This window comes from Dermacentor silvarum, chromosome 3, assembly GCF_013339745.2.
Source record: "Dermacentor silvarum isolate Dsil-2018 chromosome 3, BIME_Dsil_1.4, whole genome shotgun sequence".
Taxonomy (NCBI): Eukaryota; Metazoa; Arthropoda; class Arachnida; order Ixodida; family Ixodidae; genus Dermacentor; species Dermacentor silvarum.
In genome coordinates this window covers 6,518,436-6,535,144 of record NC_051156.1, presented here as the reverse complement: position 1 = coordinate 6,535,144, position 16,709 = coordinate 6,518,436, and positions in this window count along the sequence as shown.

Below are 16,709 nucleotides of genomic sequence, written 5' to 3'. Positions count from 1 at the left end.
GACAAAAAGTTATGTTTTCGTGGGATCGGAACGCTGCCTTTCGCGGAGTTGGCAGGGAAATGTTACGCCCTCTTGATGTTTGTTCTGCTACAATTACGGCAGGGGACCAGACATTTCGGAGTGAATTTACTGCGCTTGCACGCTGCAACGCATTACATTTATTACATTACATTTTATTAGGAATTGATTTCTTGCGTGAGTGGGGGGCAACTTTGGATTGTGGCACTGGCGCGATTTCTCTTCGCCGCAACATGCGAACCCCCATAACAGATAGCACCAGTGATGCCGCGGCGTCATCTCTGTGTCGCAAGATGCGTGCTTGCCCCCTCAGACAGCAATGTCTGTACCCGTGAACTCTTCTCGCCCTCGTACGGGCTCCTGCTGTGGTTTAGCCGAGCCCGATTACAATAACGCAATCAAGAAAAGCGTGATTGTCCCCCGCTCCCTCGTGGTCACCACTGATGGTTGCACTCGTTTGTGGACAGCGAACGTTTCAACGCAATCGATAACTTTGCCGCTCGGACTTAAGTTAGCGAGCTTTGACGAACAAGCCATTGTCAGCGTCGGAATGGTCGAAATGACAACTACTGGAACGAAATCCAACCCCGATTCCAGTCATGATTATTCTGCTGACTTTAGGCGCATGGTTAACAAGTCACTGTCTTCTAGTGAGCAGTGTCTTCTTGAAGGAGTGCTGGCTCGCTACGCCACGGTGTTTGATTTTGCTCAGGACCAAAGAGCGTCCCATACACCACCGACGTCTCGTATGCAACACCGCATCCATACAGGGCAAGCAACGCCTATTCGCCAGAAGCCTTATCACGTTTCACCTTCAGAGAGAAAAATCATCGCGGAGCAGGTCGAAGAAATGTTACGGAAGCGATTGATCCAGGAAACATGTAGCCCCTGGGCTGCTCCTGTGATCATAGTCATGAAAAAAGACAACTCGTGGAGATTCTGTTTGCACTATCGCCGCCTAAACACCGACACAAAGAAAGACGTGTACCCCCTACCGCGAATAGACGACGCCGTCGACTGCCTCCATTCCGCGTCGTATTTCTCTTCTGTTGATTTACGGTCAGGGTATTGGCGAATTCCAATGCACCACTCAGACAATAACAAGACAGTCTTTGTAACGCCTGATGGCCTCTTCGAGTTCAACGTTATGCCCTTTGGCTTATGCAACGCTCCAGCGACATTCGAGCGATTTATGGATACGGTGCTCCGTGGACTCAAATGGGAAATTTGCATGTGCTATTTAGACGACATCATTATATACGGCAGGACATTTCACAAGCACAATCAGCGCCTGTCGGTCGTTCTTGACTGTATCCAGCAAGCGGGCCTTATTTTAAACTCTAAAAAGTGTCATTTCGGTGAGCGTAAAGCGCTTGTATTAGGCTTTCTGGTCGACAAAGACGGCATACGACCAGACCCTGAAAAGATAGCAGCGGTTCGTGACTTCCAACAGCCACAGACGGTGAAAGACCTGCTAAGTTTTTTGGGCCTTTGCTCGTATTTTCGATGGTTTATCAAGAATTTCGCACAGCTTGCCTCTCCCCTGACGTCTCTCCTTCACAAAGACACGCCGTACTTGTGGACTGCTGATTGCGACTCTGTGTTTCGACAGCTGAAATGTTTGTTGACTTCTGGACCTGTCCTGCAGCATTTCGATCCGGAGGCTTCTACTGAGCTGCACACTGAAGCCAGCGCTGTGGGTGTTGGCGCTGTGCTTGTTCAGATCTGCGGTGGTCACCAGCATGTCATTGCCTATGCTAGTCGGACACTGACAAAAGCAGAGCGAAACTACACCGTCACTGAACTCGAGTGTCTCGCAGTCGCCTTCGCCGTTCAGAAGTTCCGTCCCTATTTGCACGGCCGCGCGTTCACGATAGTGACTGACCATCATTCACTCTGCTGGCTCGTTGGGCTGCGCGACCCATCTGGTCGGTTGGCCCACTGGGCATTCAAGAGTACAGCTTTTCCGTCGCCTACAAGGGCGGACGATGTCACACGGATGCTGACCGCCTATCCCGTCTCCCTTCGCCGCACACTAAGGCTGACGAGGATGACTTCGATGACTATCTCGTTTCCATCTCCTCCGAGTTTCCCGACCTCAGTACCTTTGAGAGCGAGCAACATTGCGACCCTACATTGCAATCTCTGCGGGCAGCTGCACGTGAGTCTGCAGGAACGCCGTTTATTTTTCGTAATGGTTTGCTATACAAAAAATTACTCAGTTGATGGGCCTCCATTGCTTCTTGTGGTGCCCGAAAACCTACGCCCTGCTGTCCTTCGTTCCATGCGCGACGATATCACGTCCGGGCACCTTGGCTTTGCAGGCACACTACATCGACTTCGTCAAAGATTTTTCTGGCCTAAGCTCTGGAAAACAATGAAACAGTATGTCGGCCAGCTGTACTGTTTGTCAGCGCCACAAGCAAACGACGACGGATCCAGCAGGCTATTTACAACCAGTTAAACCACCGACATTGCCGTTTGAAAAAGTCGGCATCGACTTGCTCGGCCCGCTTCCAAAGACGTCAACTGGCTACCGCTGGATTATAGTATGCGTCAATTATCTGACTCGTTACACGGAAACGGCGGCACTTCCATCTGCGACTGCAGCAGATGTCTCTTCCTTTTTGTTGCGTCACGTCATACTGCGTCACGGCGCTCCACGGGTTGTCATCAGTGACCGTGGACGACAATTCACCGCCGACGTCGTTGAAGAACTTTTACGGCTTTGTGGTTCTGCCTACCGTCATTCCACTCCTTACCACCCGCAAACCAATGGCCTCACGGAGCGGACGAATCGAACGATTACCAACATGCTGTCAATGTATGTCACCGCTGATTGGGACGCCGTCTTATCTTTTGTAACGTACGCGTACAATACCGCCAAGCATGAAGTTACTGGATATGCGCCGTTCTTTCTGCTGTACGCACGCACTCCCCAGAGTTTTCTTGACATTATTCTACCTTTATCGTGTCAAGAAGATCCTTCAATTGCCCAAACTCTGTGTCACGCTGAAGAAGCTCGTCGACTGGCGCATCTTATGACGTTGTCCTCCCAAGGCCACAGCAAGACTTGCTACGACGCCCGGCATATCCCTGTCAACTTTATTCCCGGTGACTACGTCTGGTTGTGGACACCTGTTCGCAAAAAGGGATTGCACCGCAAGTTTCTCGCCAGTTACTCGGGACCATTCGTTATACTCACTCGCTTGAGTGATGTGAACTATGTTATTGCCAAAGTGACGGCAAGTAATCGGCGTTCGCGCACGACGCAAGTTGTTCACGTGGCCAGACTTAAGCAGTGCCACGACAGGTCTCCTTAGCTCGCTCAGTGAGCTTCGTCTGCACCCCGGGGAAAATGTCGCAGCGCTGCGCGTCTGAACCCGAGAAAGAAGAAGTAGATTGGGGGCGCGTGAGCTCGGCTGTACTACAGTGTACTAGAAGTACACTGTAGCTGTACTGCGCACCGGCTGGCCTTTCCCTGTGGCTTCCTCCCGTACCTCGTTTCAATTTCTAAATAAACATCTTTCGTAACAATATATTCAAGCGCAGCTATACGCGGCCTGCAATGGGTTGAATACATTGTATTGGCCAAACACGCGCGCGCACGCTTTCGCAATTGAATTCAGCCGAAATGGACAGGCTGCGAAACAAAAATTAAAAATCGCGGCACCTTTGGTCCCCAAACTTTTGATCACGACTGTACATGCATGGCACCACGCATGCTTCGGGCAAGAAATTAATAACCGTGACGTACCTTACAAAACAACCTGTATCGAAATACTCAGACATCATTTCGACCCATAATAACAACATCCACTAGCCAGAGCTACTTAACAAAAAAATTTCGCGAGACAAGCTACTTTTAAGCTACCTACAACAACACGCTTGACCACCGAACCCGCGAAGACTGAGTTGTGAGGCAATAACAATAGAATTGAGCTTATTAAAAACGCACTTTCTTCGGAGCTCTACGAGTGCAAAGATACGTTCTCACCTTGCATAAGAGCCCACTGGTTGAAGGCCGAACTCGTCGCAACTCCCGCTGCGTGCAAGCACTCTCTGCGGTAGGCTAACCACATCTGGCGGTGACGCTGCTGATACTGTATGCAAGCGACAGTGTAGAGAAGGACGTGAAAGTTCGTCCACGTCGACAACAAGAGCAAGACATGTAAACGCAATGGTGCATTTAAAAATATCTTGATCGGAAGTGCGACGCCAATGCATGCCGTCACCGAGCCAAGAAAAAAAAAACGCGAAGCAGCTGCAGCGCGCGGCGGGAACGCTGCTCTGCCTTTTGATGTGCGCCACCGCGCACGCCACCATCGCACCAAGGGTAATGCGCTACATGTAAACGCTGGCGCATCGTATTACTCGTGATGCGCTAGGAAAGGTGATGCGCTACTGGAGCATTCTGTCGCATTCATGTAAACGCGGCTATAGAGGCATGGCGTAATCAAGGAGTACAGGAGGCATACGTGAATATCTTAGCAAACATCTACAAGGATTCCACAGCTACCTTGGTTCTCCAAAAGAAAAGTAGAAAGTTACCTATCAAGAAAGGGGTCGGGCAAGGAGACACAATCTCTCCAATGCTATTCATTCCATGCTTCAAAGAAGTATTCAAGCTCTTAGACTGGGAAGGCTTTGGAGTGAGGATCAACGGCGAATATCTCAGCAACCTTCAGTTTGCAGATGACATTGTCCTATTCAGCAACAATGGAGACGAATTACAGCAAATGATTGAGGACCTTAATCGAGAAAGTGTAAGAATTGGGTTGAAGATGAATATGTAGAAGACAAAGATAATGTTCAATAGCCTGGCAAGGGAACAAGAATTCGTACCCCTTTACAGAGTCTCGAGTTAGCCTCTAGAATCTGTAAAGGAGTACGTTTATCTAGGTCAATTACTCACAGAGGACCCTGATCACGAGAAAGAAACTTACAGAATAATAAAATTGGGTTGGAGTGCATACGGCAGGCATTGCCAAATCCTGACTGGGCGCTTACCACTGTCGTTGAAAAGAAAAGTGTACAATCATTGCATTCTACCGGTGCTAACATATGGGGCAGGAACTTGGAGGTTAACAAAGAAGGTCGAGAGCAAGTTAAGGACCGCACAAAGAGCGTTGGAGCGAAAAATCTTAGGACTAACGTTAAGAGACAGGAAGAGAGCGGTGTGGATCAGAGAACAAACGGGGATAGCCGATATTCTAGTTGACATTAAGCGGAAGAAATGGAGCTGGGCAGGCCATGTAATGCGTAGGATGGATAACCGGTGGACCATTAGGGTTACAGAATGGATACCAAGAGAAGGGAAGCGCAGTCGAGGTCGGCAGAAAACCAGATGGGATGATGAAGTTAGGAAATTTGCAGGCGCAAGTTGGAATATGCTAGCGCAAGACAGGGGTAATTGGAGATCGCAGGGAGAGGCCTTCATACTGCAGTGGACATAAAATATGGGCTGATGATGATGATGATGACTCACGATCGAACGGCGAGCTTCATACCCACTACGCTATACACCTTCGCTTGTAGAGCTCTGCTATTTCATCAGATTTCACAAGCGTGGAACTGGCATTTTCAGTAGAAATTGAGAATGCGCGCCGTATTAATCGCCACCGTTAACCGTGTATAGGAAGGTGCGTGTAACTCCGGCAGACTGCGGTTGACGTTAAACTTGGTTAAAGTAGTAGCCGCCGTTAAGTTTAGCCGCGGTTAGGGGCGCCTGAGTAAAGGCCGTTTCACATGATGTGATTTTCATCGCACCGGAAGTGCGATTTCCGTCGCATGCGACGAAAATCGCAGTCGCAGTGCCGACTCTGCGATTTTCGGCTGCGACCAACCGGTTGGTCGCAGCGTCGCAACGTCGCAGCGGTCGCTGCGATTTTCCGTCGAAATTGCGTCGAGAGCTATTTCGCGGTCTATTTTGGAAAATGGTGTCTCGCTCAACAAGTGCGATGCGCGCGGAGGTGGATTGCGGAATCCTGTACGTACGCGATGGGAGAATAAAAAACTTGTGCCGCAGATTCCATTCTCCCATTTCTATGGGTTTCGCTGACGCGCTACGTAGCAAACGAAGTGCATTTTCACCTTTGCTTCGTATGCTGTAGACAAACCTATGCGAGTTCCCAATAATACGAGGTACCTCATTCGATCCCCAGGAGACGACATGACCTTTCTGGGGTCGTCACAATTTTAATTTGTTGAGTAGCACACAAAAATCGCGCGTATGGAGCAGTTTAAATAATTTCAACCTCTGCAAGGGCAAATGACAAGGCAGCAAAGTAGCCGAAGTTTCAACGTTGCGCTGAACGCGCGACCGTTTAGATGCATTCTTTTCCTGTTGGTTTTCCACACGCGTAAACTTCCCGATGCATCTTGAAAGGTTATCTTGCCTCACTTGCTTATTAAAACTGACATGCCAAGCACGCAGGCTCTGGTAATGAATTTTCTGCGACAGCATATTTAACTCCGTGGCTTAATAAACGGAGTCAATTTGTTTTCGAATACTCCACGCACGTTAAGTTGTATCTCTGATGGAGAATTTTTTTTCCTACGCAGAAACTGATAAACCTTGAATATATTGCGGACTTTTTATCCTACTCAGGTAGAGGGATACCTATAGAAGGTACATGAGACAACACACAGCGCTGAACAACCAGCTGCGAACAGGTGTTTGCGTACGTCATGCATAGGAACCGCCGTTGCGCACTACAATACAAATTTAAACATCGAAACGTTTTTAAATTACAAAACATACGTATTATTTGGTCCTAATAAAGAGAGGTCCATTATCTTATAACGCGCACGTCTTTTTCATTACAATACATTAATTATGCGGCGCGTGCGACAGAACCTGGCAGCAAGCCACCCTGGGCGTCGCATCAGTCGCATTGTTGAAATCAGCAATGTGAATTGAGCCCTCAAAAAATCGCATTACGACGCGTGCGACCACACCGATTTTTTTCGCTCCAGTCGCTGCCTGTGAAACAGCCTTAACAAATCTTGCCACAACAAGTCGTGTTTAAGTCTTGGCCTGATGTCGATTACGGTCGCAGCACACTCTGCGTCACCGATGCAATGGACAGAGCGCCCACTGATCAAGGACACATACATAGTGTGCACACGTTCGTCACGCGCGCACGCAGGTGAGACGGAGTGCAGCATATATCCTCAATCTAGTAGACCCTCCGCCTGGCGCAAGTGTGTTATTGAACTAATTCAATTTCTCAAAGTAAAGTGCATCACAAAATTTGCAAAGTATGACTTACATACAGCCTGCAGACATGATAGCATCGGATTGTAATTGGAACTTAGCGAGAAAACATAATTCTGTTACGCGGAAACTCAAAATTACACTACAGCTCTGGAGACGAAAATTTTTCTTTGCCGACTGGACGGTGTACACGCACTGACGCAGAAAGTCTGCCGGGGTAGCCAAATACCACTTCGCTGCAAAAAGACATTCGCGACTGACAGTGGAATCGAATGTGCTGCGTCCGAGCTCATAAGTCCATTGATCGAACCACTAGGCCACGATTGCACGCATACTCCTCTCGTGCCAAAGCGGACTATAATATAGCTCTTGCGGTGTTTGGCGCGTTCCTCACGTGCCACTTTCTCGCGTTATTTCCTCGTGACAGCTGACACTTTGAGGCGATGTGTTAGAGTGCACCCGTGTTTGAGATCGGCCCCCATCCTCCCTTTACCTTCTCCATGAAAGATAACGCTGTGCGACGTCATACTGGTGTCGCGGCGCGGGCACGCGTAGTCGTGCGGCTATTTTTATATTTGGCTCTTTTTCTTTGTAAGGCAGAATTAACAATTGCGCGAGACATAGCGCAGTGAATACAACTGAATAGGGTGTTTTAAAGCACAATTATTACTTTTCTATAAAAAATCACGCCTTAGAGTCATTTTAAGCAACTCGTTAATTATAGTAATGTGATTATCGCTTGCCAAATTATTAAAACATTCCTCCTGGTCCGGCAGGTCACTGCTGACAGAATAGAATTGGTCGCGTCCTCGTATATTCTATATCTTGTTTTCATGAGCTTGGCTAACATTAGCTGGGACACCCTGTATAACGTTGTTACGGACTACAGCAGGCCGACGCGTTCGTCGTAAACATTCACTTTATTACCGTGCTCCGCGACTCTTCCCCGACGCTGTCCACATGCTGTCCATGACCACACAGACTTTGCGCCGCCCGCGTCTTCCCTCCTGTCTCGCCGCCGCTTTCACGCCTTCTGGCTGCAGCGCATAACTGACCGGGACAAAGTACGTAAAACTACACACCTTCCCTGGATACTAAAGAATTATCAATCAACCGCCAAATTGATCTGATATTGTCTGCAAGTATCGCCTGTAGTCGTTCAAATTTTTTTTACAACACGGGGACCAAAGGTGTAATTTTAGCTTATGTTTAGCAGAAATACCTGTCATCTCGCGGTATACCGCAAGACTGGAAAGTGAGCAAATTGACCCTGGTGCAGTCTGGCCATAATTTCGTCGCAGTTACAGACCCATGCATGCACCTGTATTTGTCAATATTACATAATTTTTCCGATATAAGCGTCTTTCTTTTCTCCGCTAGCATTCCTATCTAGAGAGCGTCATTCCAAAAATACCTCCGAGCAAGTCAGAGGCTACACTCCTCCCTTATCTTATATGTTCTAATCTTAAAATAAACGTATACCTTCGATGACGTCCTTCCTGATTCTGGGGAAGCTGAACAAAGTTTTTCGCCAAAGACCGTTCCTTAATTTTCACGAGCGAATGCCGTCCACGAAATGGGCATAATCATGTTTGCCATTGGCAATAGCTTAAATAAATGCTCGAGTATCAGCGTTGATTCTCATTCAGGTGGACCCAGTGCTGTGTAAGACTGCTTCTAAACTCTCTCTCTCTCGCACTCTCTCTCTCTCTCTCTCTATATATATATATATATATATATATATATATATATATATATATATAGAACGACCGCATTCGGACCAGTAGGCTGTAGGCGAAATAAGATGTATTTGCATATAAAGGCAAGATTCTTTTCTTTCCTTTCATCGGTTTACTAGAGCCAAAGCTACGTAGTTCGATATTACCATATATAAGGATCGCTGTAATCCTAAATGGATCCTCGTGAGCATCTCTTAGATCTGCTCACGAGGATGCAGATACACAACTGTAGCTGGGCATCTGGGGTGCTATGCAGGATGCGCCGAGTTTCTTGTTCGCACGAGTTTTACCCGAGTTTGATCGATGGCAGTCAGTGAACGGAGATAGCAAGGAGAGCGCAAGAACAACGTGCCAAAAGAATTGTCGAGATAGAACTGCGTATGACAACATGAGCGCACCTTGCGCGGCGTTTCAAGCATAGAAGACTGCGCAACGAAACGCGCCAGCGCCGCGTATTGTTATCAACGTATTATCGCAATTTAGCAATACCGTGACTGCCCCGCTGTTTATCTGCACACTTGCCGTGAGCCGCTTGCCATTGCCTTTCTCGGGCGCGTCAAGGGCATTCCTCCTCTTTCGGGCATTATCTTTCCATCCTCCGCCGAATGCGAACAGGGCACATGTGGCGCATTCTTACACCTACACTTTCCTTCAATCGAAAACTTTAAGATACAACAAATAAGATACCGAACAATTTATTTCCTAAAGTATCAGTTTTTCGTTTTGAATGCTGTAAATTTCTGATGGCAAACGGAGATCGAGCGAATTATTAGATTTTGCACATTTTTGCCGTGAGTGGTGACAGTGAGGCGACAGCTTACAAGCGGATATATTCTAGAGGGTCGCACGCACGAGGGAGTTTATACGGTGAGAAGTCGCCAGGGGCGCTGCAGTGCTATTCTCGATTAAGTCAGTCATGACAATGAACTGACCATTCGCTGTCTATTAGGGGAAGGGCAACGCATCGCCGCGACATGGCTGTTTAGCGCAGGCGCTTCACTGAGGCTATTAAGGCCGCCGCTTTACCAACGAAAAACGAGACTCTAGCCATAGAGAGGGGGGCAATGGCTGTTTCTGCAAGATGGCTGTACGGTACCAGTTTATTTCTGTGCGCGAAGCCTCCGTACGTGATGCATTGTGAAGAAGAGCGAGCTACCCAGCGTCACAATTAATTGCTTTTCGTCGCTTGCCCAGTGAAGGTGCCTCTGCGCGCATATACGCAGTATTTTCAGCGTGTTGTGCCTTCCAAGGTGCTGGCCGATTGTTTCTGCTGGAGCTAACAGCGATCGCAGATGGATATCGTAACGACACCGCAACAATCGCATTTTGACAGATGAGGGCTGTAGTGGGCAGTTGTGAAATGAGACTTCGAACGCAGGAAGGTGTTGGAACTGTTTAGTGTGCAGTGCTTGTGAAGAAGAAATGTCATCGTAATGGGTCTAGAACAGCGAGCGATGCCCGACGCTGGCCGTGTTAGCGACACTACCGCTCCGATACATAGCCCATGACAGATCAGTCATCTCAAATGACAGCTGCGTTATGTGGTCGTTGGAAACCACTATGCACTCCTCAGCGTCGTCGTCCACCACGGCACATCGACACCTTGCAAGTAGCTACAGTGACGTGCCGATAATTATTTGCTGTGCACTGCGCCGCCACAATGCAGGCAATGAAATCATGTCGTGGGGCCATCACAGCCCGAGAAGATATACGCGTATGTACAAGCCAGCGATAGTCGGCGCTCAGTACATCGCCGATGAGCACGCGTTGTGCGTGTTTTATCTCGGCGGTCAAGATTCTTGATGCCTCTCTGCTCCGTACCATGTCGTATGTCGTATGCTCTGTATGTCGTGTGCTCCGTATGTCGCTGTTACCAAACAATAAGTTGGGCGTGGCTCAACTGTGGTGGGTGCGCACACAAGAGGTACATGCCTCGCGTGGGGCGTGGCCTATGGTTTTATATGCCAGGCGAACTCGTGCCAAACTCTTACATCGCGAAACCCCCCTCGAGTTGAACTCGGGAACATGGCGGCGGCAGCAGCAGCCTGTGTCATCGCATCCAGCGACACCAAGCCTCAATAGACCGTCTGGACCCGTTCACCTACATGACCGACGTAGAGTTTAAACGTCATTTTCGCCTTTCCAATACCTCAGTGCGCTGGCTGTGTAGCGAGTTAGGCGAAGGCTCTCGTCTGCGGTGACAGCATGGCGGGCAAATTATGCTTTCGGAGCATAGATTGGTGTGACTAGGCTGCAGAGGAAAAGTTGGTGCGATCGCTTCGGCTCTCGCCGGTTTCAAGCGCCGTGCGTCCACCGTGTCCTAGCGCCAGGCCAGGTCCGGTGGCATCATCGGAGTACTGGGGCACCTGCAAGAAGCTAGAGTTCCAACTGGACCAGCCAACCTGTGGTTGGCTGGTCCAGTTTTAAGCACATGAACTTGTTGCGCACTACGGCAGAACGACCGTTGTCGTGCCACACAGCAGCCTCACAAATCCTTATTTTGAGACAGTCGAACCTGAGTGCTCAGTATTTGTTTGTTCATCTTAACGCTGCACCACTTGTTGGCCGACAAATTCAACCGTCACATCCATGGTTCAATAGCGATGGCCACTTTGGACGTTAAGGCCAGGCAATCACCTAGGACCATTTTAGTGATTACAGCAAAGCCATCCTTGCAATGAGGCCGTTGTTGGTCCTGAGGGACTATTAGGTAGAAATGAACTTTTGGACTCTACGCGGTTACGTTTAATCATATTTCTCGCTCCTTTGAGACTCTGTCAAAGATACTCAACTAATGCATTAAAAGGAAACAACCACGGCACCTGACGAATGGACAATTTCATTGGTGCATAAAGGAAGATATATTTCATTCCTGACACGCTCCATATAAGACGACCATTTACTTCTCCAGGAGCGAGCGTTATTCCTTTAAAGGGAACTGAACAGAAACAATAAATCAGTCTAGATCGGTTTTCATTAAATTCGCACTGATAAGTTGATTATTAGGACAGGAAATGAAAGTAAAAGTTCAACTGCTTGTTTAATTTCGTACCGCATCTACATCGCTGGTATTTCATAGGACGTTCCCTTTGTGAACGGTTTTTTTCTTTTTCTGCATATTTGCCTCATTAAGGCTTCGCAAATATTCTTGAAAATATCCGCCAGAGTGGTGCAGTGGCCATGGCATTCTGCTGAGCACGAGCTCGCGGCTTGGATTTTTAGCGGAGTAGCCGCATTTAAATGGGAGCGAAATGCCGTGCTTTTGGTCAGCGTTAAAGAGCCCGAGGTGGTCAGAATTATTCCGTAGTCTCCCTCATTATGGCGTCTCCCATAGCCCTACAGTGTTGCTTTGGGATGGTAAACCCAATCAATCAATGAATCAATCAAGCAAGCAAGGCAGGTGGCAGCGCGTCGGTAAATTGCGTTTGAATTACGTGACGAAGCGAAGGAGCCAAGGATGTCAACGTCTCGGGTGTGCTGGAAGCCAGAGACAGTTGACGTGGGACTTCCTGGTGGAGGAACTCCTTCATCTGCGGCATTAAAGCGGAAATGTCGCCGGCATCGAGGCTGAAATCCAAGGGAGATGGATCAGCGGTGTCCTGCTGAGCCCCACATCGTGTCGAGGCAGGCTGCTTGCGCAGCTCGTCGTACTGCCGGCACAGAATAATTACCTCGGCAACCATCTGGGGACTCTTGGCGACGAGCATCTGGAATGCATACCTTTGATGCCGTTCATGACGTGCTTTATCTTGTCTGCTTCGTCCATAGATGAGTCGACGTGCTTGCAGAACGAGAGCACGTCTTCAATGTAACTCGTAAAGTTCTCGTTCTTGCGGCGAGCGCGACCACGCGAGCACTGCTCAGTTCGAAGCCAGCGAATGGCTTGATACCCGCGTACCTGTGTCAAAGTTGTCCTGAAAGCCGACCAGGTGGTGAGATCGGATTCATGATTTCGGAACCATAATTTCGACGCGTCCGTCAAGTAAAATATCACAATATTGTGCTTGGCGTGTTCGTCTCACTTATTATAGGCGATGGTACGGTTATGTTCCGCGAGCCAGTCCTCCATGTCGTGGTCGTCTGTTCCAATAAATATATCAGGCTAGCGATGCCGGATGACGCCAGGGCAGGCGATGGCAGTGGGTACGAGAGCAGCAGCCTGGGACGGTGCCGGTTCATTCATTTCGTGAGCTAGTGTCAGCGTCCAGCTGCGGAGTTTCAGGATGTGAAACCCAGCGCCTCCACCAAATCTAATGGGGGTGTTTGCCTACCGGCACCTGATGCAGCGGTTGGCCTAAACATGTCAGTCGGAGCTATGGCGAAGCGGGCGAGCCGGCGCTTCTTGTCGTTGTCTTCTACTTTCACCAGCACTGTGGGCAGTGCCTTCAGTACAAATAAATTAATCACTAAATCAATTAACCAATCAATCAAAAGTTCTTCAAACTTGCCGAGTTTGGCGGATTTCGTATACAATGTAGCCCAACTTTATCGTTCAAAAGTTCAAATTCCATAGCGAAAGAATCTTTGTCTACTCAGATTGCGTTCCTGAAGTGAATACTGGTGTATACAATCTTACAAACCGGCGAGCACCAGTGAGTACACGGGAATGCGTGATTAGTCATTTATAAACAGCCGCCGCACTTGACCCGTAGATCATATTTGGACGGCCGACTACAGCGCTCACCTCTAACGCTCTGCTTTAAGCGTCACTTGTTTTCCTGGACAAAAGTTTCTTCAATAAAGCGTTAAATTCGTGACTCATGCTTTTTCTACTGGCTGGTGCTTCCCCGTCACAAAAACGTGACAGTATTGTATCTTTTCATTCTAACCGTTTGTGTTCAAGCATTCCAGTGCTCCTGATGGCAATGGATCTAGTGTGGGCATTTCTCAGTCACTTCTTCGTTGGCTGCACATGTTCATCATCATATCGGCTTCTTTGTCTTCATCGCTTGTGGGGACTCATCTTCAGACTGATCTGTGCCTTGAGTGTGATCGGTCGGCCACGTCTTCGCGGCGCATTAAAGGTCGTGTTAACGCTACGTCGCAAGTGGTGGAGGTGCGCGCAATGGTCCGCGCAATCATACGAGAAGAGCTGCAGTCTCTTGGCTTCTCGGCAGGTCCCATTCCTGCCCACGCCCCCAATACCACTTTGCGTCACGTTGTCAAGGAGGAGTTGGCGTCTATGGCGGGTACTGCTAATACGGACCCTCTAGTCCCTAGGCCGCCACCAACGTACGCGCAGGTAGCCGCAGTTACCCCAGCCCTCGTGCCATCGATGCCTCCTAAACCAACGCAGACGCACTTGGCTTCTATGTCTACCAGCACACCTCACCAACCTTACTTTCCGCCATGGCGTCCAACCCGACCTATATGTTACTACTGTGGATATCGTGGCCACATTGCACGTTTCTGTCACAAGCGGCAGCGAGACGAGCGTCGCGGATTTGACACCTACGAACGGGACGACTTTTCTGCTGGGGCCTCTTTCCAACGCCGTCCTTATGCTCCGCGTTCCGACCGCTCTCCATCGCCACCTGCAACCTCCGCGACGGCTCCTAGCTACCGTCCGGCCAGACGCCGCTCGCCGTCACCCCTTCGTCGCTCTACGTCGCCACTTCGACCAGCTTCTCCATTCGCCGATCGTCGCCCGGAAAACTAAATTATGCAGCTTTTGGAGGAAAAGCTGCATTGCTCGACAGGACAGAAATTCCTCCAGCGCGTCCGCATAATATGCTATCTGTTTTCGTAGAAGGAGTGCACGTGGAAGCTTTAATAGACACTGGTGCTAGTTTGTCAATTATTCACCGTGATTTGTGTTCGCGCCTCAGGAAAGTCACCACTCCTTATGATGGACCTACGCTACTCGCCTGCTCAAGGGAACGCCATTCGACCTGCCGCCATGTGCACTGTTCGTGTCTACATTGATGGAATTCTGCATTATATACAATTCGCAGTGCTAAGTTCGTGTACCCAGCAGCTGATATTAGGATGGGATTTTCTTTCTACGGCGTCCGCTTCCATCTGCTATCGGAAACGTGTTCTCCACATGACCGACACCGCCCACTCACTTCATACAGATGACTCACCGCTTCGCTTGCTTGCTGCAGAAGACACCGATCTACTTCCTTGCCGTCAGAGAATTGCAATCGCGTCGGATGTCATTGAACATGGTGACGTGTTCGTACAACCATCTGCGAACTGTCTCATAAGAGGGATAGTCTTTGCGTCAGGGCTGGTCCGGTTTGAGAATGGCTCCGCATTCGTCTGCGCTGCCAACCCGACATCCGAAAAACTTCTGATCCCTAAGGGCACTACGTTGGCTTGCGTCACTAAATCCGAGCATCTCTCTGTTGTTTCTGTTGAAGCGGCTTCCTCTGAAGCTCCTTCTGTTGGGCATTCCGCATCTTTCTCTGCCCTTGAAGCTGCCATCAGTTCCGACCTGACCCCTTCACAGTCACAACAGTTGCTTGCTTTGCTGAAAAAGTATGAAGCTTCGTTTGACGCGCATGCCTCTTCATTGGGACAGACTTCCGTCATCACGCATCGGATAGAGACAGATGGCGGGTCCATTGTTCGCCGTCGACCATATCGCGTCTCTCTTGCCGAGCGGAAAGTCATTGAAGAAAACGTCGACGACATGCTGCAACGGAAGATAATACGCCCCTCCGCTAGTCCTTAGTCATCCCCAGTCGTTCTAGTTCGGATAAAAGACGGCTCTGTGCGGTTTTGCGTCGATTACCGGGCACTCAATAAGATCACGCGTAAGGATGTATACCCTATGCCTCGCATAGACGATGCCTTGGATTCACTGCAGAATGCCGAGTACTTCTCGAGTCTTGATTTGCGTTCGGGCTACTGGCAAATACCTATGCATGAGGACGATAAAGAAAAAACAGCGTTTTCAACACCAGATGGGCTATACGAGTTCAATGTAATGCCATTCGGACTCTGCAATGCACCCGCAACATTCGAACGCATGATTGACACCGTTCTGCGTGGCCTGAAGTGGAAGACTTGCCTGTGCTATCTGGACGACATCGTTGTTTTCTCTTCCACCTTCTCTCAACACCTGCAACGCCTGGCCGAAGTTCTCACGTGCCTTGCCAACGCTGGCCTACAGCTGAACACGAAAAAGTGCCGTTTTGCCAGCAAGACAATTAAGGTCTTGGGTCACATTGTGAGCAAGGACGGCATTCGTCCAGATCCCGATAAGGTTTCAGCGGTTCTTCACTTCCCTCGCCCCGAAAGGGCCAAAGATTTGCGCAGTTTCCTTGGCCTCGCTTCTTATTTTCGCCGCTTTATACGTGACTTCGCCTCAATAGCTGCACCGTTGCACAAATTACTCGGTTCTGGCGTTGCCTTTGAGTGGTCTCCCGAATGCGAAACAGCGTTTACCCATCTGAAAAACGCCCTCACATCTGAACCAGTACTTCGCCATTTCGATGAAACCGCACCCACACTCCTGCATACGGACGCTAGCGGTCATGGCATCGGTGGTATTCTCCTACAGCGAGATGAGTCTTCACGTGAGAGGGTCGTCGCTTACGCAAGCCGCGTACTGACGAACACCGAGAAGAATTATACCATCACTGAGCAGGAGTGCCTAGCTGTCGTTTGGTCGGTACAGAAATTTCGACCGTATCTTCACGGCCGCCATTTTACCATCGTTACGGACCACCATGCCTTATGTTGGCTTTCCACGCTCAAGAACTTGACCGGACGCCTTGGTCGCT